Source organism: Chionomys nivalis, chromosome 19, assembly GCF_950005125.1.
Source record: "Chionomys nivalis chromosome 19, mChiNiv1.1, whole genome shotgun sequence".
In the NCBI taxonomy this organism is placed as follows: domain Eukaryota; kingdom Metazoa; phylum Chordata; class Mammalia; order Rodentia; family Cricetidae; genus Chionomys; species Chionomys nivalis.
In genome coordinates this window covers 11,024,161-11,048,258 of record NC_080104.1, presented here as the reverse complement: position 1 = coordinate 11,048,258, position 24,098 = coordinate 11,024,161, and the positions used below count along the sequence as shown (strand labels likewise).

At 42.9% G+C, this 24,098-nt stretch overlaps 1 non-coding gene across 1 annotated transcript; it reads left to right on the top strand.

Annotated features, from left to right (window-relative positions):
* The first annotated feature begins 3,506 nt into the window (after positions 1–3,506).
* On the top strand, positions 3,507–3,611 carry LOC130862473 (U6 spliceosomal RNA). Its single transcript, XR_009055646.1, has one exon. It is a non-coding gene; the product is annotated as a U6 spliceosomal RNA (small nuclear RNA).
* The last annotated feature ends 20,487 nt before the right edge of the window (positions 3,612–24,098 follow it).

The following is a 24,098-nucleotide window of genomic DNA, read 5'->3' as shown; positions in this document are numbered from 1 at the left end:
GTGTAGCCTGGAAACAGAACTCAGGTCCCCTGTGACAGCCACTGAATCATGGAGATGTCCATGTCCTATGATATTTACTTCTGAAATCCATGAATTTTTGTATATTGAACCAGGTCAGATTCCTACTCAAAAGGATCCAGCATTTTTAAGAAGAAAGGGTTAGAGCTGGGAAATGCCTCAGTAGTAAAGAGCCCCTGTGGGCTGTACATCCACAAGGACCTGGGTCCTGAGCACACATGTAAGAGCTAGAGGTACTCCATGGCTAGCTCCAGGCTCAGCAGGAGGCCCAGTCCCAAAGCTAAAGCAGATACTATAGAGAAAGACGTTTGCCATTGGCCTCTGGTCTTCACATCTGTACACAGGGGCCAGCACACACACACATACAGGATACACACACAGTGACTTTTTATTTATTTATCAATTTACTTATTTACCAAGACAGGGTTTCTCTGTGTAGCTCATCCCTGCCGTAGTCTTTTTTTTTATTTATTTATTTTATTTTTTTTTTTATTTATTTTCGAGACAGGGTTTCTCTGTAATTTTTGGTGCCTGTCCTGGAACTAGCTCTTGTAGACCAGGCTGGTCTCGAACTCACAGAGATCCACCTGCCTCTGCCTCCCAAGTGCTGGGATTAAAGGCATGCACCACCACCACCCGGCCCCTGCAGTATCCTTAAGAGAAAAGAAAGACAAGCAAAGCTAAATCCATGATAACAAACAGAAAAACCATCTAAACACCACCATCAAAGACACCGGTAAATGAATGATGCTCTAGAGAGAGCCACACCAGCAGAGCCCCTAGCTGCAGGGCCCCATCGTGTGTGACCCTGTCTGGTTTACTACCCTCATTGTGATGTGGGGACAATGGCAGCCATCCATAGAATGGTTAAAAACAATGATTGAATTATTAAGCCTTGTTATGTGTGTAGAATGTTTTGCCTGCACGTGTTTGAGTGGTGCCCAAGGTCAGAAGAGGGTGTTGGAGTTACAGACAGTTATGAGCACCAATGTGAGTGCTGGGAATTGAACCCTGGTTCTGGGGTGGGGGAGCAGCAATCACACTCTGAACCATAGAGCTGCCACTCCAGCTCCAGGTACGAGGATTTTCATCAGAGTTCAGATAGCACGTAAATGATCTCTTCCGACTGTGTGAGTGTGTGTGCGTGTGTGTGTGTATGTGTGTGTATGTGCGAGTGTGTGTATGTGTATATGTGTGTGTATATGTGTGAGTGTGTACATGTGTGTGTATATGTGTGCGTGTGTGTGTATGTGTGTGTATGTGCGAGTGTGTGCGTGTGTACATGTGTGTGTATATGTGTGTGTGTATGTGTGTGTATGTGCGAGTGTGTGTATGTGTATATGTGTGTGTATATGTGTGCGTGTGTACATGTGTGTGTATATGTGTGCGTGTGTGTGTATGTGTGTGTATGTGCGAGTGTGTGTATGTGTACATGTGTGTGTATATGTGTGCGTGTGTGTGTTGGGGGCAGGTAATAAGGACTCTGCAGAGCTGAGGATGAGGGGTAAGGCTAGCCTGTCCCAGGGCAGGGGTAGAGGGAAGTAGAACCAAGGACAGTGTGGCAGGAAGACATAGGAAGTGAGTAGATACAGGAAAACATAAGAGGGAACAAATGGGGGGGGCGGTGGGAGGAAAGAGAGAAAAAGAGAGGGAGGGAGAAAGAAAAAGAAGCGAAAGAGAAAGAAGAGGGCACGGGAGGAAAGGGAAGGGGAGAGAAGAAGAGGGGGAGCAGGGGAGGGGATGTCAATGGGAAGGGGAATGGCATGCCTTCAGCCTTCTCAGACATCAGTCCTTAGATGGTGGCAGGCAGGCAGGCAGGCAGGCAGGTTCCAATTGCTTAAGTTTTATTCTTCCTCCCAGGCTGACTGGGCTTTGCTTCTGGCTTTGGGGCTGGTTCAGATCAGCTTTGCGGGCCTGTCCGAGTGAAAATATGGACCAAGAGTCAAACCAAACCGGCCAGTCTGGTCCTGTCCAGGTCCGCGCTCATGCCAGGACCACAAATGTTACAGTGGCTAAAGCAGATCAGGTGGCTGAACCTAAAATAAATACGGAAGATACGTCCATTCTGCGAACTCTAACAGCAAATCCTTACGCAGGGAGAGGGAAAGGCAGAGCGGGAGCAATGATTCCTTCTAGAACATTTTGTCGATGGACAAACATGATGCTATCAGGCTACAGGGGCTTTGGAGAGCTTAATCGAGTGGGGCTGGCACACAGCAGGGCAGGGAGGGAAGAGGGACCTTGAGAGACAAAGAGATTGGTGCAAGGTCAGGAGTTGATATTTTTGGGTTTAGATAGTGACTGATACATAAAAATCACCACAGAAGTGTTTGCTTGTTCGTGTGTTTTGAGACAGGGTATCACCACACTGGCTGGTCTGGAACTCACTATGTAGATAAGGCTGACCTTGAAATCATACAGATTCACCTGCCTCTGCTGGGATTTAAAGCGTGCACCACGCACAAGCATGCCGGCATCCTGTTTATTATAGCTGGAATTTTAGCCATTGGGAGGGGGTGGCAGGAGCTGTGGGAGTCAGAGTGATCCTCATGCAGCTAAAGCTGGCTCTGGCTGCTCACCTCATTTCAAAACCCAAACCCAAACCAAACCAAACAAACAAAACTACTTAAAATTAAAATATTCATAACGAATTATTTAGTGAAAGCAGGTATGGAACAGGTGGACACAATAATATTATTTAAAAATTCAATATACCATAAAGAAAGGCTGCAAAAGATTGAGCAAAATGCTCTTTAAACCAGGTATGCTAGTGCATGTCTTTAATCCCAGCCCTTGGGAGGCAGAGGCAGGCAGATCTCTGTGAGTATGAGGCCAGGCCAGCCTGGTCTACATAGTGAGTTAAAGGACAGCCAGGGTTATGTAGAGAGATCTTATCTCAAAAAGCCAGATAGATAGATAGATAGATAGATAGATAGATAGATAGATAGATAGATAGATAGATAGATACTGTCCCGCAAACTAAAGTATTTTGCTGTGGCCCAAAGGTAGAATCATGGGGTATTTTCTTCCCCCATCTGGCCTCTCAGGTTGAATACTGCACAGCACCGAGAGGTCTCATTTACTCCTCTTCACCTCCTGGAATTGCACAGCCTCCTTCAGTGCATCTTTAACACAGATGCACCACACTCGTGTGATCAAACAGATACAAGCAATTATAAGGATTGCAAACAACTTTAGCGGTCAGAGACAGGTGAAGCCAACCAGCTCGTTCTTTTTGTTAGTAGCTACGGAGGAGCATCGCCTCTAGTCTTGGAAGTGGTGGTGAAGGTGTGCTCACAGTCTCAGGGCAGTCACCCGCAGAACCGAAAGGTATTGGTTTACAGGAACCTCATAAATAAACGGATTTGGCATGAATGTATTAGATTTTAGATTTTAGAAACCATGAGGTATATTTTATGTACCAGAAAATTACAGAGCTGTTGGATCAGAAATGCCAGATGGAACAATAATGCAAACTCACCTTGGGTGTCTGCTTTGGCAGCACGTGTGCTAACCCTGGATCTGTAAAGAGAAGATTAGCGTGGCCCCCGCACCAGGATGCCACGCAAAGTCGTGACATGTTCTGTATTTCTGAATCTACGAGGGTGACCCTAGTGAAGACTCCTGGTAATGGGGGTACAGAGCCTGAACCAGCCGTCTGCTGTAACCAGGCAAGGCTTTCCGTGATGGGACTGGGACATTAACCCAGCCATAAAACCTTCAATCTATAGTTTGTCCTGCCTGCAAGATGTGCTGAGATACTGGTGGAGAAGAACTTGTGGGAGTGGCCAACTTGAGGCCCACACCATGAGAGGGAACCCATCCTGACACTGGTCAGGGCCCAGAGACTGACAGAACCAAACGACTGGCAGAAACAAGAAACGAAACAATGAATGATTCCTAATGATAGTCTGCTGTACTCAAGGACTGGTGCGTAGCCCAGTCAGCATCAGAGAAGCTTCATCCAGCAACTGATGGGAGCACATGCAGACTTGTAGCACAAATAATAAAAACTCAGAGTCAGATATTGGGGCTCAACCCCAAAACCAAAAAAGCAAAGCAGTCAAGCCGCTAGAGAAGTCTTACCTATACCAAGGCTGGGTGATCAAGGCTAAGCAGACTACACAGAAGAGTTTCTCTATGTCACAGCCCTCGTTGTCCTGGAACTAGCTCTTGTAGATCAGGGTGTCCTTGAACTCCCAGAGATCAGCCTGCCTCTACCTCCTGAGTGCTGGGATCAAAGGTGTGCACTGGCACCTCCTGGCTTTCTCTCCTCCCAATTTATATTCCCCTTAGTAAGTGGATTAAAAATGTGTGACTCCTTAGTAGTGGGATTAAAGGTGTGAGCCACCACCACCTGGATTTGTTTCTGCATTGAACTTGTGTTGCATGGGGTGGCCTTGAACTCACAGAGATCTGTCTGCCTCTGTCTCCCAAATCCTGGGATTAAAAGTGTGTGACACCACTGCCTGACCTCTAGTGGCTTAGCTTTGCCCTTCTGATATTCAGGCAAGTTTTATTTATTAAATAATAAATAAACATAAATAAATATCACTATATTTCCCCTTTTTGTCTAAAATAAAAACGGAAAGCTATAACTAATATAAGGAAAACTATATGCAGTAAATGCAATAACTATATATAATGTATACAGGCAAAAGTACATCAACAATGCCTAGTCCATTTGCATTTGACAAACTCGGAGAAAATATTCCATATCTATTCCATCTTTGTGAGTCCAAAGTCTTGTACCTAATTTAATTTCTATCATAATTTGCTTTCTGTGCCTGGTAAACAAGGAAAACTATAAAATCTAGTTTTCAACTCCATTAGAGACCCAAGGAGGAAATAATACTTACTGAATAAACAGGAAGTACAAGCAAGTGAATTCCAAAAATGTGAGAAATGACAGGAACAGCTGGCTGCCTAGACAGTCACCCAAAGTTCCTCTGCAATGTTGGGGCATCCATCTTCAGCCTACAGGTCTATCATATCCGACAGACTTTTCTGTGAAGCAGGATATTCTGAAGGGCTGTCCTTCCTTGTCTTGACAATGTTTAGCAATCACTTTCTTTGTATCCTGCTTGTCCCATTAGGACAGCATGATGTGGGATTTCTGTCTGTATGCTGTGATTACCATTAGTTAATAAAGAAGCTGTTTGGGCCTGTGATAGGATCGAGTAGAGCTAGATGGGGAAAACTAAACTGAATGCTGAGAGAAAGGAGGCAGAATCAGTGAGAAGCCATGTAGCCCCACCGGAGACAGACATAGGAATTTTACCTGGCAACACACAGCCTTGTGGTGATACACAGATTAATGGAGATGGGTTAAGTTAAGATATGAGTTAGCCAGAAATACGCTTACGCTATTGGCCAAACAGTTTTGCAAATAATTTTCTGTGTGATTATTTTGGGGCTGAGCAACTGGAAACAAACAAGCAGGTTCCTACAACAAAGTGGTGCTCCAACCTGTGCTAGCTAAATCAACATAAAACTTGAGAGGACTTGGAAAGGAATTCTAGACACTAAAAAAACAAAGATTAGCCACATTTTTTTTCAGATGGCCTCTGTTTGCTTTCTTCGGCTCCTTTAAGAGAATTCTTCCTAGCAAGCAGTGGTGGTGCATACCTTTAATTCCAGCACTCAGGAGGCAGAGGCAAGCAGATCTCCATAAGTTTGAGGACAGCCTGGTCTACAAGAACTAGTTCCAGGACAGGCACCAAAGCTACAGAGAAACCTTGTCTCAAAAAAACCAAACCAAACAAAAACCAAACAAACAAAAAAAAGAGGTCTTCCTGATTCAGTGGTAGCAAACAAACAAACAAACAAACCATGTGGTTTTGAAACAGCAGCTTCCTGGGCACTGCTGTCAGCATGAACTCTGACACTTTTGAGAGGTCCAGTGGCTATGGAACATTTAAATGTGGTTTTTGAGCAGAGTGCTACAACTTGATTAATGGCAACATACACCGGCTGTGTGCCTGAAAATGGGGCTGTGAGCATGGCTTGCACTAAACAGACCTCTGCCCCACCATGCTGGTCTGGGCAAAACGAAAAGGAGCCTTAGTCTTAGTAAGGACGCTAAGCATTTTAAGAAATGCTGGTAAAAATATGATTACAGATATTCAATAATGACAAATCCAGATGGAAAAGACCTTTAAGTGGGTCATGGTATTGGATAAATGTACATAGGTTTGGGAGAAAGAAGAAAAAGAGGAAAGAAGAATGAGCTGTGTAAAGACAAACCACACACAGAGAGTGTGAATTATGTGTATTATTGTGTTTTCTTTGAATTTGTTGATCCTGCTTCATGAAAGAGTCTGCCAGACATTCTGCAGGACACAGAAAAAAGTAACTGATGGACTTTGCCATTAGAAGGCAGAACAGATTTTCAAATTTTCTGCTTCATGGAAAAGTCTGCCTGATACTTTGTGCCTGTGGGCTGAAGACTGAATGCCTCAACAAACTTTTGGTGACTGTCCAGGCAGCGAGATGTCTCTGTCAATTCTAGAGATTTGAAAGTTGCCTACAATGCACTTCCTGTTTATTTAGGTAATATTATATCCTCTGGAGTCTTTGATGGAGCTGAAGAATATATAGTTATCGTTATAGTTGTCCTTAGTTATGATAAAAGATAAAGTAGATATAAAGATTGTATCTGTAATTTTTGCTTAATACCCGTTTTATTATATGTAATTTACTATGTCAAAGTTAAAACCTTCCTTTTTATTTAAACAGAAAAGGGGAAGTGATGTGGGATTCCCCTATGTATGCTGTGAATATCATTGGTTAATAAAGAAGCTATATGACGTCTGTGATAGGGCAACAGAGTAGAGCTAGACAGGGAAAACTAAACTGAATGCTGGGAGAAAGAAGGCAGAGTCAGTGAGAAGCCATGTAGCCCCACAGGAGACAGACACAGAAACTTTACCCAGTAAACCACAGCCTTGTGGTGATATACAGATTAATGGAGATGGGTTAAGTTAAGATATGAGTTAGCCAGAAATATGCTTAAACTATTGGCCAGTTTTGCAAATAATATGGTTTCTGTGTGATTATTTTGGGGCTGAGCAGTTAGGAACAAACAAGCAGCTTCTACAACAACAGCATACTGCTAGCAGTTGAGGCAAGGGCATTTTCTTGCCCAGTTGTCGCGGCTCTACCTCGTCCCGCAAGGATGACACGCAACACACCGGAGCTCTTCCTGCTGCAGTTTTATTCAGGACCTTTTTACAGTTATCTCTCTCCTTCTCTCTCTCTCTCTCTCTCCTCCTCTCTCTCTGGGCAAACCTCTCCCAGCCCTTAAGTAGGCATGGGCTACCAATCCCGGATTGCCAGGTGGGCACTGCTCATAGGTCCACTCATATGCAAGCAGCTGATGACCATTGCGCGATAATAGCATAAGTCAGGTCTTAGCCATTATCGCCATCAGGTGTGGCTTCACGCAGCTCGCTACACCCAGTGGCTTACTTTTGTCACAAAGAAAGTAAACTCCATATGGAGTTTCTTTGATGCCCATCATCTTCTCTGAATTAGATTGGTGCTGCCAGAAACATACCTGTCTCATTGTCATAAGAAGGAACCTAGGTTAAAGCATCTTAAATGGCATATTATGTAGATCTCTGAAGTGTTTGAAGATGACTTGTTTGTCTAAAATGTATCTTTGACTTTTAAAATATACCTAGTATGACCATGTGTTCTATCATACTAGGTGACTAACTACAAACCTACATTTCCTGATTATCCTAAACAGTTGATAATAAAAAATTTCAAAAACTAGAAATTCCTATTACCTTGTTAAATGAATTGAAAACTAGTAGTTGCTCTTTTGTAAAAACAAAGAGCCTTTATTTTAAGAAACTTCACAAACCCAGTCTCTCTTCATGTCCAACATAATGGAATATAGTAGTTGCTTTTTAAAAGTAGATTCAAGGAGCCTGAAATGGCCCAATCCTATAGCCATATTAACGAATATCTTGCATATCACCATAGAACCTTCATCTGGCGATTGATGGAGATAGAGACAGAGACCCACATTGGAGCAATGGACTGAGCTCCCAAGGTCCAAATGAGGAACAGGAAGGAGGGAGAACATGAGCAAGGAAGTCAAGACCGCAAGGGGGGCACCCACCCACTGAGGTGGTGGGGCTGATCTATTAGGAGATCACCAAGGCCAGCTGAACTGGGACTGAAAATGCATGGGATAAAACCAGACTCACTGAACATGGCAGACAATGAAGGCTAATGAGAAGCCAAGGACAATGGCACTGGGTTTTGATCCTACTGCATGTACTGGCTTTGTGGGAGCCTAGCCTGTTTGGATGCTCACCTTCCTAGACCTGGCTGGAGGGGGGAGGACCTTGAACTGCCCACAGGGCAGGGAACCCTGACTGCTCTTTGGACTGGAGAGGGAGGGGGAGGAGAGTGGGGAGTGGGAAGTGGGGGGAGGGGGAGGGAAAAGGGAGGCAGGGAGGAGGCGAAAATTTTTAATTAAAAATATTTAATAATAATAATAATAAAGTAGATTCAAGGGCTGGAGAGATGGTTCAGAGGTTAAGAGCATTGCCTGCTCTTCCAAAGGTCCTGAGTTCAATTCCCAGCAACCACATGGTTGCTCACAACCATCTGTAATGGGGTCTGGTGCCCTCTTCTGGCCTGCAGGCATACACACAGACAGAATATTGTATATGTAATAAATAAATAAATAAATTTTTTTTAAAAAAGGAGATTCAATAATCTACCTTTTTATCTTAACATATCTATACCCCCTTTTTTCTTTTCAAAACAAGAACCTTGAATCTAATTTCCTTTGTTTAACTTTTTTCCTGACCATTACCCATAATAACTGGTAACTTAACCCCTAAACAATGTCAATTATCCATAATCCACTGAATGACCAAACATCCTACCTTGGCAATGTGGGGCATTATATTCTTAAATTACTTCCTGCTGTTTGGGGATGATGGGGAGTAGTCTGTTAGTCTGCATCATCTCAGTCAGCCACCTCGAAATCGTTCTGAGCAGTTTGTAGTCCAAAGCTGATCCTTAGGTGGTGTTTCATCCTAGTGGTGTTATCATAGTCCTGACTTCAAAGGTGACTGTTAAGTGTGCTCATGATTCACTACAGAGAACTGATAGAGACTCAAACCCAAAATCATGTACAGGAAGGTAGATGAAACCTTTTTCTAGAATTAGTTAGTACTCTATATGACCATTAATATCATGACAAAACGTTTAATGTATATATTAATGAATCACATTATATTAATATATATTAATCTTATATCTTAAGAAAAGCTGTCAAAGGGTCATTATAAAACCAAAGGATTATGAGATTAGTAGCAATAAAATAGTCTTTAATTTTTTGTCTTCCTTCTGTCCCATATCAGGTGGCTTTTCTGACATGAGACAGAGATTTTGGATTTCACTTTAATACGCTTGCTTGGGTTTAGAGAAGGAGAGAGCCAAACTCCAAATACAAAGTCAGCTTTAATCCTTAGTTGGACTGGAACTACAAAAAGACCATTTATATTATATATCTGTAGAGAATAGCAGATTCAAATACTTTGGAAGATTTATGAAATTTTCCTCTGTTGGAAATGAGATATACCAATAGGCCAATTTTCTATTTTTCTGAGGCTTTTTTTCTGGATGATTTGTACCTTCTCTTCAGATGTCTGATTTGTCCATTGGTCTGTAGATTCCTTAGCTGAATCCTTTATTATCCTGAAAAGATAGAAAAAAACCCTTCCCCAATCCTAATTTTGGGGAGATTCTCTTTTGGCAAGTCACAGTTGATCAAATGAAAAGCATTTGTTAGTTTTATAGGTTAGTTCAGATTAAAAGGCCATGATGTTTGATAAACTATCATCCTTTCTAATTAAGAGGTGTCTCTTGTTCAAATGTTCAAATCTAATCTTTTTCTTTTCTTTTCTTTTTTTTTTTTTGAGACAATGTTTCTCAGTAGCTATGGAACCAGTCCTAGAACTCAGTCTGTAGACCAGGCTGCTTTTGAACTCACCGAGATCTGCCTGCCTCTGACTCCTGAGTGCTAGGATTAAAGATGTGTGCCACCACTGCCTAACTCAAATGGAATCTTTATCAATTTTGATGGTATCCATAGCTTTTCTTTTTCTGTGGAAACAAAAACAAAAATATCTTCTCTAAAGTAACATATTTTTTGACTTAAATTTTGAAGTCAAGATACCTTTAAAATATATATGTTGGCTTAGCTTAGCAGCCCCCAGAATCAAATGTTTTTCAGCAGTAACTCATTAACAGTCAACAAATTCAAAGAAAACTTAATAACACACATAATCCAGATTCTCTCTTTATGTGACTTATTTTTTATTGTTACTTTAATATTTTATTATTTTTGCTCCTTCAATCTTTGACTGTCTGTACTCTTTCTTCTCTCTTTCCTTACTCCATGTACATTTATCTAACCCTATGACCCATTCCGTGGTCTTTTTTGTCTGAATCTGTCTTACTGTGTATCTGTAATCATTTTCTGGTCAGGATTTTTTTTTTTTAATGCTAAGCAGGCATGGCTAGGACTAACGCTGTGGCTTTGCCTGTTGGCTCCACCCTGTCCTACATGGCAGAGGTATGTTCACCACCCCAGCTCCAGGGACACGGCAGGTATATGCCACCATTAAACAACTTGTAGCACTCTGCTCACAAACCCCATCTGAGTGCTCCGTAGTAGGACCTCCCAGGAGAGCCAGAGCTGTTCCTGCCAACAGTATGAACCAGGAAGCTGTCTCTTAAAGAAGCCATGCCTCTGCTTGCTGCCTGCAAACAGTCTATCTGAAAATATGCAGCTACCAAGAAGCTCTAATTGACTCCCATTTTTGTGAGTCTACAATCCCCCCCCCTTTTTTTTAGTTTTTCAGAATTTATGTAGAGATACATTGCTGAACCTTGGGTGCCATTATGTAAATGGAAACTGTGCTTTTGTTTCCCGGCCACCCAGGCCTGAATAATCACACAAAAACTATATTAATTATAACACTGTTTAGCCAATGGCTCAGGTGTATTCCTAACTAACCCTTACATCTTTAATTAACCCAATTTTATTATTTTATATTTTACCATGAGGCTCATGGTTTAATACCTCATATCTTGCTTCTTGGGCGGCTACATGGTGTTTGCCTGACTCTGCCTCCTTTCTCCCTGCATTCAGTTTAGTTTTCCTGCCTAGCTATATTCTGTCCTGACATATGCCAAAGCAGTATCTTTATTAACCAATGGTAATAAAACATATTTATAGCATACAGAGGGGAATCCTTCGTCATAGACTCACAGCCAAACATTAGGCAGAGCTCCAGGAACCCAATGGAAAAGGAGGAGAAAGGGTTGTAGGAATCAGAGGGGTCAATGACACCACAGGCACATAGCAGGGCTCATAGGGGCTCACAGAAGGTGAAGCAATCCATCAAGGAGCCTGCATCCGTGTTAGCTAAGCTCTCTGCATATGGGTGTGGTTGTGTAGCTTGGTGTTCTTGTGGAACTCCTAACAATGGGGTGGGAGTGTCCTCTGACTCTTGCCTGCTCTTGGAAACCCTTTTCCTCCAATCCAGCTACCTTGTCCAGTTTTGACGTGAGGGGTTGTGCCTAGATTTATTGCAACTTGTTATGCTGTGTTCAGTTGATTTCCATGGGAGGCCTGGCCTTTTCTGAAGGGAAATGGAGAAGGAGTAGATCTGGGGGAGAGGGGAGGAAGAAGAAACTTCAGTAGGGATGTAATATGTGAGAGAAGAATAAAAATAAAGGAAGATTTAAAATAAGAATTTAAAGGTGATTGCTCAGTTGGGAAAGCATGGGGACTTGAGTTCAAGTTCAAAACCCAAGTGAAAATAAAGTCAGGCATGGTGGCAGGCATTGGTAAGCAGAAGCAGGAGAGTCCCTGGGCCTTGCTGCTCAAACTAGTCTGCTTGACAAGTTTTAAGCCAGTGAAAGACCTTGCCTCACACAACAAGGTGGAAAGGTTGGTGGAATAGCTGGGTGCTTGTTGCCCTCCTGGAGGGCCCTTCCTTTATCTTGCCCCATCCTTCTGTACTTCTGTTATTTTTGTTCTTGAAACACATACATACAGAGACACAGAAATAGATCTTTAAACACACATACATACATGCACACACACACAGAACAACCTGAGGTGGTTAGTTCATGAGGAACGAACATTCCTGTTCACACTTGCACACTTCCTTCTTCTTTTTCCAAAAAAAAAAAATTATTTTTGTTCTTTGTACATTGGTGTTTTGCCTGCATGTATGCCTGTCGGAGAACGCCAGATCCCCTGGAACTGGAGTCACAGACAGGTGTGAATTGCCATGTAGGTTCTGGGAATTGAACCCCAGTCCTCTGGAAGAAGAGTCAGTGCTCTTAACTGTTGAGCCATCTCTCCAGTCCCATGCAGACATTTTTATATGCATGCATACATAATTGGCATCCAACCCAGTCAGTTTTGAGCCTTTTGCCTCCATGATTCTTATCTGTGGGATAGTAAATATCTTGCCACCTAAGCCCCTGTAGTTGGATGTTTTGTCCTTTGCAGCCTAATGTCAAGTCTCTGTCCCTTGGAGCCCCTCCTTTCTTTATAACACCCCTCTGGGTGCCCACAACCCCTAGATTAGACTCCTGCACAGTCTGATGTTTGCTTAGGTGACTCTCTTACAAGATCATCCAAAGGAATCATGGGTTGTCCTTTATTTTGGTTCCACCAGCCCCACTCTTGGTGTCCGACATCAAAACAATAGTTCATTTCTGTCATGTGGTCTGGGAGGAGGGGGGAAGCTGAGGAGTGGGCCCTGCTTGAGGATGAAGGCATGGGCCTGCTGGCTGAGTGTGTAGATACCATGGTAGTCTCCAGCCTGTCAGAAAAGGCTGAGGAGGAGGGAGGGGTGTCCTTAGGGAACACCATCTAAGCCCTTCTCTGCAGATCCCCAGGCTTTGTAAGTGAAAATTGACCTTTTTTTTTTCTCTGTATTGCCCTGGCTTTTTTAAAAAATTCACTCTGTAGACCAGGCTGGCCTCCATCTCAGAGATCCTCCTGTCTCTGCCTCTCAAGTGTTGGAATTAAAGGCATGTGCCACTACCACCTGATAAATATTGACCCATCATAATTAAACTTGCCCGCTTTGAGACCTTGGAATTTTATTTATTTATTTATTTATTTTTATTTTTTTTGTTTTTCGAGACAGGGTTTCTCTGTGGCTTTGGAGCCTGTCCTGGAACTAGCTCTGTAGACCAGGCTGGTCTCGAACTCACAGAGATCCACCTGCCTCTGCCTCCCGAGTGCTGGGATTAAAGGCGTGCGCCACCATCGCCCGGCTGAGACCTTAGAATTTTAATAGAAAATTTCTGCCTTTTTTTTCATTTCCTCTCCCATCCCCCCTACCCTTCTTTTGGTTGTTTTGGTTCTTGAACCAAGGTCTCCTGTTCCAGGTTAGCCTTGAACTTGCCAGGAATCCAAGGTTAGCCTTGAACTTCTGCTCTTCCTGCCTGTCTCCCCTACTCAGTGCGGGAGTCACCACACCTGATGGGGATTCCCTTTTCTTTTTTAAGAAAGACTTATTTTATTTTAGTGCGTGTGTCTATGTGTGCTCAGGCAGATGTTCATGTGGTTGTCCACAGAAGCTGGATTCTCTAAGTAAGGGTTACAGGGAGCCTCCCGACGTGGGTGCTAGAACTGAGCTTGGATCTTCCGAGCGTGCTCTCAGACAGAGTCATCTCCTCATTCGAAGGATTCCTCCTCTCCTCCACTTCCCCTGAGTCCCCCCCCGCCCCCCCCTTTTTTTTTTTTTTTTTTTTTTTTGTAAATGTTGACTGCATTCCAAAGCTCAGTTGGAAGGTGTAGGAAAACCAGAGGAGCTTGGTAGGCGTTGGAGGGGACACAGGTATAGAGACTTGAACGTCCATGCCTGTTCACCTGCTCCTCTGAATTCCTTAGACACCTTCTGCTTTTCTTTTCCCGCTTTTATGCTTGAGAGGCCACAACATTTGCTGGTCCACGGTTAAAACCCTTGCTTTCTCGTGGTGGGAGAGACAGAGCTCTAAACCAGATGAGGCACATGGCTCCGTGGCTGGTGATCGACTTGGGTACTTTCAATACAAAATTCCAAGGTGGTGCCTGGAATTCCCAGCAGAAATAGGCAAATTCTGAGTCTGCAGTCTAGAGCCTCCGTACAACTGGACAGTGCTATTGCCCAAGGTCTACTGTCCCACAGGGAGGCAGCTCAGCCCAGTGAACTGCAAGGCTAAGTGTGTGTTCGCATGGTAGAGTACCCAGCCTTAGATGCTTGACGCCTGCTTTCAATGCCCTGCCTCAAAGGAGGGTGTCCCAGCGGCATGGGTGTAAGCTGTATTCCCGGCTGCCCAAGAAGGTGCTTTATCCGACACCACTCAATCACGGCATGTCAAACTCTGTCTTACTGTCCTGCCCACACGGCTGCCGTGTGGCAGACAGAAGGTACACTCTACTCTTCAGACACAATGAAGCTGCAGGTCCCCAATCAGGGATTCTTCACTAGCTGAGGCCCCAACAGTGAGGCCGACAGGGTTGATAGCGAGGCGGTTAGAACTCCGTGAACGCGACCGTTTCCAGGTTCTGTAGAGTGAATGGACTTGCTCGGGCGCTGGAGACAGACTCTCTTCATCCTTCTCAGCTTCAAGCTGCTCTGAGCAGCAGAGTATAGCAGTGCACCAGTCCCTTCCCGTGGGCCCCAGAGTCTTCTTCATCACTAATCCTGGTCCATCACCAGGCAAATGAATGGGCTCTCAGGGCACTGGGCCAGATTTCCTATGACTCAGTGTGGTCCATCCCGAAGGAAGCCAAGCAGCTCAGGGCCGACCGTAGATGACCACGTGCTAGCAAGATCAGTCTCGTGATAGAATATTCCACGGTTGATGCAACAGCAACAGGATGAGACCCCTTAAAGACTAATCCTTCTGTACGAAAGGGACGTTCCAACAAATGGTCCCAGATTCCAGTGATTTCTGAACTGAGCTGTGTCTACCACCCACGCCTTCTCTCTCTCTGCCTTTGGGGACCGAGTGTTGAAGGAAGAGTGAGTCACTCACTGGCCAGGACTCCTCTTCAGGACTTAATCCCTTAATGTAAAAGAGAATTAGGCAAGAGGATTAAGAGATTAAACAAGATTCATTACCGATTTCTTAAAAATTAAGCACTGGCTTAAAATAGCTTGCAAGAAGCCGCGAGCGAGCAGATGAGGGCAAGGGCACGCCATCCAGGCACAGGAGATGCTCTCTGGTGGCTTCTCGATAAAATCAGCATCCAGCAACGTGCTGAGCAAATGTCATTAATGTCTTTAACTATGAAGGTAACTGAGTCAGCCACTGTGGTGGGAGGGGATGGGCCTAGGGAGGTGCTCCAATCCTGCCATGGGTTAGCCTGGGGTTTCTACTCATCTACAGGGCTGGCCTCTTTCCCAGGGGTGACTCAGCTTTGCCACCACTACTGAGCCAAACTCAGACTTGGCAAGCCCAGGTCATACTCTGGGGTAGGTTAAGAAAGACATTGAAAACCAAAGCTGAGGGCCTCTGTGTGTGTGTGTGTGTGTGCGTGATATGTGTGTGTGTGTGTGCGTGCGCGCGCATGTGCTTGTGTAGATCGGAAATCAGCATCAGGTACCTTCTTTGATGTCTCTCCACATTATCTTTGAGAGAGGGTCTCTCACTGATCCCAAAACTTGCTGATTCAGCTGATTGGCTGGCTAGCAAGCCCCAGAGCTCCTCCTGCTTGTCTCCCCGGTGCCGGGACTGCTGGTGCACCCTGGGCACCCAGCTTTTGTATGTAGACTCAGAGGGGTTGAGTTCAGGTTCTCACACTGAGTGGCAAACACCTTTTGTCCCATCTCCCAGCCCTGTTTGTTTGTTTTCTTTTTTTTTGTCTTTTTTTTTATGAATTAATTTATTTAATTATTAAAGATTTCTGCCTCTTCCCCGCCACCACCTCCCATTCCCTCCCCTCCCCCAATCAAGTCTTCCTTCCTCCTCAGCCCAAAGAGCAAGCAGGTTTCTCTGCCCTGTGGGAGGTCCAAGGACCACCCACCTCCATCCAGGTCTATTACGGTGAGCATCCAAACTACCTGGGCTCCCACAAAGCCATTACGTGCAATAGGATCAAGAACCCATTGCCATTGTTCTTCAGTTCTCAGTAGTCCTCATTGTCCATTATGTTCAGCGAGACTGGTTTTGTCCCATGCTTTTTCAGTCCCCGGCCAGCTGGCCTTGGTGAGTTCCCGATAGAACATCCCCATTGCCTCAGTGTGTGGGTGCACCCCTCGCAGTCCTGAGTTCCTTGCTCGTGCTCACTCTCCTTCTGTTCCTCCTTTGGATCGTGAGACTTCAGTCCAGTGCTCCAATGTTGGTCTCTGTCTCTGTCTTCTTTCATCGCCTGATGAAGGTTAATATTCAGGGGGATGCTTATATGTTTTTCTTTGGGTTCACCTTCTTATTTAGCTTCTCTAGAATCACGAATTATAGTCTCAATGTCCTTTATTTATGGCTAGAAACCAAATATGAGTGAGTACATCCCATGTTCCTCTTTTTGGGTCTGGCTTACCTCACTCAGGATAGTGTTTTCAATTTCCGTCCATTTGTATGCAAAATTCAAGAAGTCATTGTTTTTTACTGCTGAGTAGTACTCTAATACGTATATATTCCATACTTTCTTCATCCATTCTTTGTTTGTTTGTTTTCTAGATAAGGTGAGAGGATCCCTTGTTTGACTGGTTTCAAATTCGACAAGGTTAGATGGTGACCTTGAACTTCTGATCCTCCTGCCTCCGCTTCCCCAGTGCTGTGATTACAGGACCCCCCCACACCCGTCTGGTCTACATTGTGCTGGGACTCGAACCTAAGGCTTCATGCACACCAGCCAAGCATTCTATCGTCTGAGCCTTGTTCCTGGTGCCTTTTCTTCCTTTCCTGAGGCCAGGTTGGTGCCCAGGGGCCATGCTGCCACTAGGGCCATGGTGACATCTGGACCCCTGGCTGGCCGCTACAGCAGAAGAGCTTACTCCTCACCTCACCCGGGTCGGGTGGGAGGAAAGGGTAGAGGGATGGGTGGGATGTGTGGTGCTAGCCCCATTGGCCCGCACTGACCAGATCAGCTACCCCCAAGACCCACATCCAGGGCTTTGAGTTGGCCTGCGCCAACATCTACCCAATCCATGATCCGTCAGAGTGCTTGACGGGATAAATTCTGTGGAACCACAGCCGCAGGATCTCCTGACTCAGGCCAACAGCAGGGTATCAGAGAGGAGTTTTGGCGTTTTGGTGAGGGTCCAGTATTGATGGTGTACCAGGAGCCAGAGGCCTTGAACCAGACCAACAACTCATTGCAACAAATGTTTGCAAGTCAAGCTGAGAACTGTGACGTGCCACAGTTCTCAAGGCCACCAAGATGAAAAGAGTGATGGAGAGGCAGGAAAGACAGGAGCAGGAGCGAAGTGTTTTGTTTTTAATTAATATTTTATGAAAATTGCTTTCTGGGGAGATGCTATGGGGGTGAGGGGTGAATGCAGAGGGACTGGTAAATGAATAGGATTGGGGTGTGAAGGGGCACGAGCCCTCTCCAGCATGTGGCTCTAGCTGCCCTTCTCCCCCATTCCCTCTGCCTTGCTAAAAACTGTTAGGTTACATTCCTAGAGCTAAGGGCCAAGGTCTATTCCCTGATGCGACCACTCCCTCCTGCTGAGGCTGACTTCCAAGGTTCAGCCATCAAAGTGTTGAAGTTCAGCCTTCAGAAGTCCCCTTTGGCTCACCTAATTAACACCCCCAATTAAAATTAAACACTTCACCCTAACACAGGGTTTCCCCATTGACTTTTATAAACTGCCATTGGCTGTTGTTGGCCCCCCAGACAAATACCCCCCTTCCCTTCTCCCTCTTCCTCTATCTCCTGTCTTTGTTTCTTATTCCCTGCCCTTTGTCCCTCTGGGGCAAATAAATCCCTTTTGTCCTGGGAACTTGGTCCTGACCTGATGTCCATCTCCTCAACACCCAGCCTCAGGTTTTTCTTAAAACCCACAGAATAAAGAAAATTTCTTTAGTCCTAGATCAGTCTCAGAAATGACACTTCTACGGCTGGGTCTGGAGCTTGGGGCCTATAATTCTAGGAATTTGGTACTTGGGAGGTTGAGGCAGGAGCATTGCAGGTCTGCTATCCTTAGTAATGCAGGGAGGGAGAGAGAAGGAGGGAGGAGGGTGGGAGGGAGGGAGGGGAGGAGGGAGGACACAGCCTGGGCCTTCACTGAGGGGGCTCCTACTTGGGCTTCCTGGGAGTGTATTGTGTTTAAATTTAGAGTTTGCTACATTGTTGCCTTCCAAACCTCAGCTTTTATTAGGAGGGGTCCTGTTGTATGTATGTGGGATTCCTGTTGGTATATTATGTTTAGAATCAGTTTGTAATGTTCCCTCCCCTCCAGGGTTTTCAGTATAATAGCTGTATGTCCTGGAAATCATGCTGTAGACCACGCTGGTCTTCAATTCTCCGAGATCTGCCTGCCTCTGCCTTACTGAATGTTTGAATTAAAGGCGTGAGCCACCACCACCAGGCCTGTTGTAACGTTCTTTAAAGAGTCTTGGCCAGCCTGGTCTACAGAGCTAGTTCCAGGACAAGGCTCCAAAGCCACAGAGAAACCCTGTCTCGAAAAAACAAAAACAAAACAAAAAATAAAATAAAATAAAATAAAATAAAGAGTCTTGGCTGCAAGGAGTCTATGAACTCCTTGAGCCTGTACCTCCTTTATGCCTTAAAGATTTCGAACATGGAGCAAAATTTATTTATTGATGGATTGATTTTAAGGATTCTCTTATGTATTTTGAATGTTCTATTGGTTTTATGCCAGAAGAGGGCAGTGTATCCACCACAGATGGTTGTGAGCCACCCTGTGGTTGCTGGGAATTGAACTCTTGAAGAACAGCCAGTGCTCTCAACAGCTGAGCCACCCTTCTAGCCTCCAAAATTAATTTTTAAAGTAGTTTTTGTGTGTGTGAGATCAAGGTTTTTCCAGCTTCTCAAAATCTTCTCTATGATAGATGCCTTCAATGTCTTAAAATTTGAAAGCATTAAACCATAATGTAGTCAGAAAACTCCTTACTATTCCTGAGGTAATCAATCTCCTTTATTCTTGAGCAGTCCCATCCCACATGGAATCTAGACAATCCAGATCCCTTTAACTAAGAAAGCAGGTGGGAGTGATGGGTGGTCTTGGAACATCCTCCACTCTTGCTTTTTCTTGTTGTTTGTTTTTTGGTACAGGGTTTCTCTGTGTTAGTCTTGGCTGTCCTGGAACTGGCTCTGTAGATCAGAGTAGGAGAATTCTGGGAAGATGAAAGGCAGAGACACAATCACCACCCAGACACAGAAGCAAGATGAGAATACCTTACTGAGAAAAGGTACCACACCACATGGCTAAATATAGATTAAAAACTGTGGGTTTATTTAAATTGTAAGAGCTACTTAGTAATAAGCCTGAGAAATAGGCCATTCAGTTTTATAATTAATATAAACCTTTGTGTGTTTATTTGGGACTGAATGGCTGTGGGACTGGGCAAGACAGAAACTTCTATTTATAATGTAGGGCTCCAGATATTGCTGCTCCTCATACAACGTGAGAAATAATTCAATTAGTACTTTTTATAAACTGAAGTCTCTTACTTTTTAGATATTTGTTGCTAATCTCTCCCAAGAAATTACTGCAAGTTCTTTGCCGCTGTTCATTTTCTCCCTATAATGAGGCAATTTCAGCATAAATAAAAGGTACTTCAATTTCTTTTGTGTCTATTCCTATTAATTGATGAACTCTCAATTTTCCTTTCAGATCAATTCAGAAAACCTTTCTACATCGGTCTTTAAATTTTTACTGTTTGTGTGATAAAAATAGCCATTCTAAGATATTATCTTCTCTCTGCATTAGAATTCCTGCAGGGGAATGAATAGAAGGTAAAATAACCAGAATACAATCAAGTTTTGGATCCAAATGTGCATATTGTAATTGTTCCTCTACCAAAGCCAATTCTCTCCCAGCCTCAACTGATACTTTTCTTGAACTATTTAAGTCCTTATCACCTTGTAAGGTTTTAAATAAATTACTTAGTTCTTCTTGAGTTGTTAATTTGATTGGGCCATAGATAATTAATATCTCAAAGAAATTTTGAAAATCATTAAGTGTTCATAATTGATCTCTCCTGATTTGTACTTGCTGTGGTTGAATTTTTGTAAACTTATTTTTTTTTATATCCTGGGTAATTAATAGAATCTCCTCTTTTTATTTATTTCAGGAGCAATTTGTAATTCCCCACAAGGCAAATCTCTTTACCTTATCTAACATTTTTTCCTAAGGTACTTGAGTGTGAATCAGCTAGTAAGATATCATCCATATACTCATAAATTATAGATGGAAGAAACTGTTTATGAATTATTTCCAATGGCTGCTGTAAACACAAAGTGGGGCTGTTTAACATTCCTTATGGAAGAATTTTTCAATGATACCTTTTAATGGTCTGGGAATTATTATACATAGGCACTGCAAAGGCAAATTTTTCTCTATTCTGTTCTTTTAAAGTTCTAGTAAAAAAAAAAGCAGTTTTTTTAAAATCAATCACTATAATATATCATCCTTTAGGTAATAAAGAAAGCAGGGGAATTCCAGGCTGTAAAGAGCCCATTGGATGGATCACTTTATTAACAGCTCTTAGGTCTGTTACCATTCTCCATTTTCCAGATTTCTTTTTAATAATAAATATAGGAGTATGACAAGGACTGGACGATTCTTCAGTATATTGAGCATTTAACTGCTGCTGTACCAGCTATTTTTCTGATGTCAAAAGTCATTGTTCTACCCACAAAGGTTTGTCAACCATTTTAAAGATAGGGCTGTTGGTACCCTTGAAAGACCACCAGCTGTTGTGCCTGCTTATGTACAACCTGAGTGGTTTGTGACTGTTCTTGATACTATCTTTTAATATTTCTCTCAGGAGCATTCTTTTTTTTATGGTTTGTTTCTGAGATTGGAGGAACGTTAATCTGTGTTTACCATTGCTGCAACAGATCATGTCCCCATAAATTTATTGCTGTATCAGCCACACATGGCTTTACTTTACCTGCCTGTCCTTCTGGTCTAGTCATTCAACACATTTTGTTCTTTGTTTTACCTGAGATAAAGTTCCAGTTGAACACCTACCTCCTGAAGAGGCCAATCAGTATGCTGAGATTTTGGTGAAATTGTTGTTACATCTGCACTTGTGTCTAGCAAACCTTCAATTACAATTCCGTTTATTCATAGTTTTAGCTTTGGTCTTTGGTCGTTTTATAAAAGTTTGCCAAAATACTTGTTTTATGTTCTCTTCTAAAAATTTTGTCTTATCTACTGAAGCTATTCTGTCATCTAGAGCAGCATGGTTTTCAACAACAGGCATTAGGTCTTTTAATTGCTCTGCGTAGGAGTTTCCTTAATGCTGGCAGGGAATTATTGAACCAAAGTTGATATTGGCCAATTTGCCACTGGTGAAAGATTACCTTGCCTATACCATGTTGGTCTGCATTCATTAGTCCAATGCAGGAATTTGCCGCACTGTCTGCATAGTTCACAATTCTATTTGGATTATCGCTAAAAAAAGCATTGTTTCTAGGAATGCCCTACCTACAATCCCTTTTCAGATGACCGTGTTTACCACAATTAAAACATCTGACTTTTTAATTTTTCTTAAAATTTTGAGGAATCACTTCTCCTATCCAAGCATTATTTTAAGTGTGAGACCCAATATCAGCTATATTTCTATTCCGTTCATCTATTGGTGCTGATCTTGCTTTTAAAGGCCTAATCACCCTTTTACATTCTGAATTAACACTTTCAAAAGCCAAAGATTCAATTAATATTTGCCTAGCTACTGGATCTGATATCATTCTATTTACAGTTGAGCCAGTCTTTGTAAAAAAAAACAAAAAACAAAAAACAAAAAAACAAATCAGTGAAGGCTTCTTTTGGGCCTTGTATAATTTTAGTAAATGACTCTGTCCTCTTCAACCCTGTCTCAAGCACTCAAAACTGTTGTATGGCCTAGGGCCAAGGTATGACTGTCAAATTTAAACTGTCTTTGCAAATCAGCATACTTGCCTTCACTAAGAAGCTGGTTTTGGGAAATTTCCATACCTCTAGCCCTACCTTGTTGTTCTATGACCCTAGCTTCCTCTCCCCACCATATTTTCCATTGTAACTGTTTGATGTGGGGTTAGTGAAGATCTTTTCCCATTCTGTAGGCTGTCGTTTTGTCTTGTTGACCATGTCCTTTGCTTTACAGAAGCTTTTCAGCTTCAGGAGGTCCCATCTGTTAATTATTTCTCTCAGTGTCTGTGCTGCTGGGGTTTTGTTTAGGAAGTGGTTTCCTGTGCCAATGTGTTCAAGTGTACTTCCCATTTTCTCTTCTATAAGGTTCAGTGTGGCTGGCTTTATGTTGAGGTCTTTGATTCATTTGGACTTGAGTTTTGTGCATGGTGATAGATATGGGTCTATTTTCATTTTTCTACATGTTGATATCCAATTATGCCAGCACCACTTGTTAAATATGCTTTCTTTTCTCCACTTCATTTTTTTGCTTCTTTATCAAAGATCAGATGTTCAAAGATGTGTGGATTGATATCTGGGTCTTCTGTTCAGTTCCATTGGTCCTCCTGTCTGTTCTTATGCCAGTACCAGGCTGTTTTCCATACTGTAGCTCTGTAGTTGAGTTTGAAGTCATGGATTGTGATGCCTACAGAAGTTCTTTTATTGCCCAGGATTGTTTTAGCTATCCTGGGTTTTTTTCTTTTCCAAATGAAGTTGAGTACTATTCTTTCGAGGTCTTTGAAGAATTTTGCCGGGATTTTGATGGGCAGAGAAATCCTGTCTTATAAAACTAAAAAGAAAAGAAAAAGAATGTTTAGAAGCAACATTAACGTTATTCACACTTTGAACCTTTTAAATATTGTCTGTATCTATTCAACAAATTCAGTTTTTTTCCTCTACCTTCTGGAACATTGTTGACAGATGTTTCTGTCCCACCAGGTCCCATAGCTGTTTAGTCCCAAGTAAACACACAGAGGTGTACAATAATTATAAACTGATTGGCCTATTAGCTCAGGCTTCTTATTAAGTCTTATAACTTATATTAGTTCATAGTTCTTGTTTGTGTTAGCCATGTGGCTTGGTACCTTCTATGGTGAGGCAGTCACATCCTGTTTGCTCTGTGTCTGGGTGACTACTGCACACTGGAACTTCCCTTTTTCCAGAATTCTCATTGCCCTTCCTCTGCTTCCTGCCTGGTTGCTCCGCCTATACTTTCTGCCTGGCTACTAGCCAATCAGTGTTTATTTAAAATACATAAACAGGGTACAGACCATTGTCCCACAGCACTCCCTTCCTCCTTTTTGAAACAAGAACACTGAATTGAGTCTTCTTTTTTTAGCTTTTCTACTGACCATTATTCATAACAATTTATAACCAACATTTTAAACAAAGGCCATAATCCATTTTTTGGGAATGTGGTCATAGTTTTCCCGGTTACTTCCTGCTGATTGGAGGTGCTGATAATCTTATGGGGACCTAAAGAAAATTTAGAATTATGATCAAGTCCTGAATGGAGTTTTCTGTGAGGCTTGATCATCTCAGCCAGCAGTCTTGAAGTTGTTCTGGATGAAGAACTCAGAGGAAATTCCAACAGGGGTCCTCTGAAGTGTTGGATCATCTGGACCATCTGCTCCTAATGGGGATTTCTCAGAGGGGTCTTCCTTGATCAAACCTGATTTTTCTTAGCCTAGAATGAACCTACAGCCTCTCATTTCCTGTGGAAACAAAAACAAAACCTCTCCTCCAAAGTAACATACCTTTTGACTTAAATTTTGAAGTTAAGGCATTTTCAAAATACGAATGTTGGATTAATCCAGCAGCATTTATAATCAAATATCTTTTAACAGCTTTTGCTCCTTCATCATCTATTAAACAATTTAAATACAACACAATAACATACAGTATCCAGATTCTCTGTGTATTTTTCATCTTTACGTGGGTTTA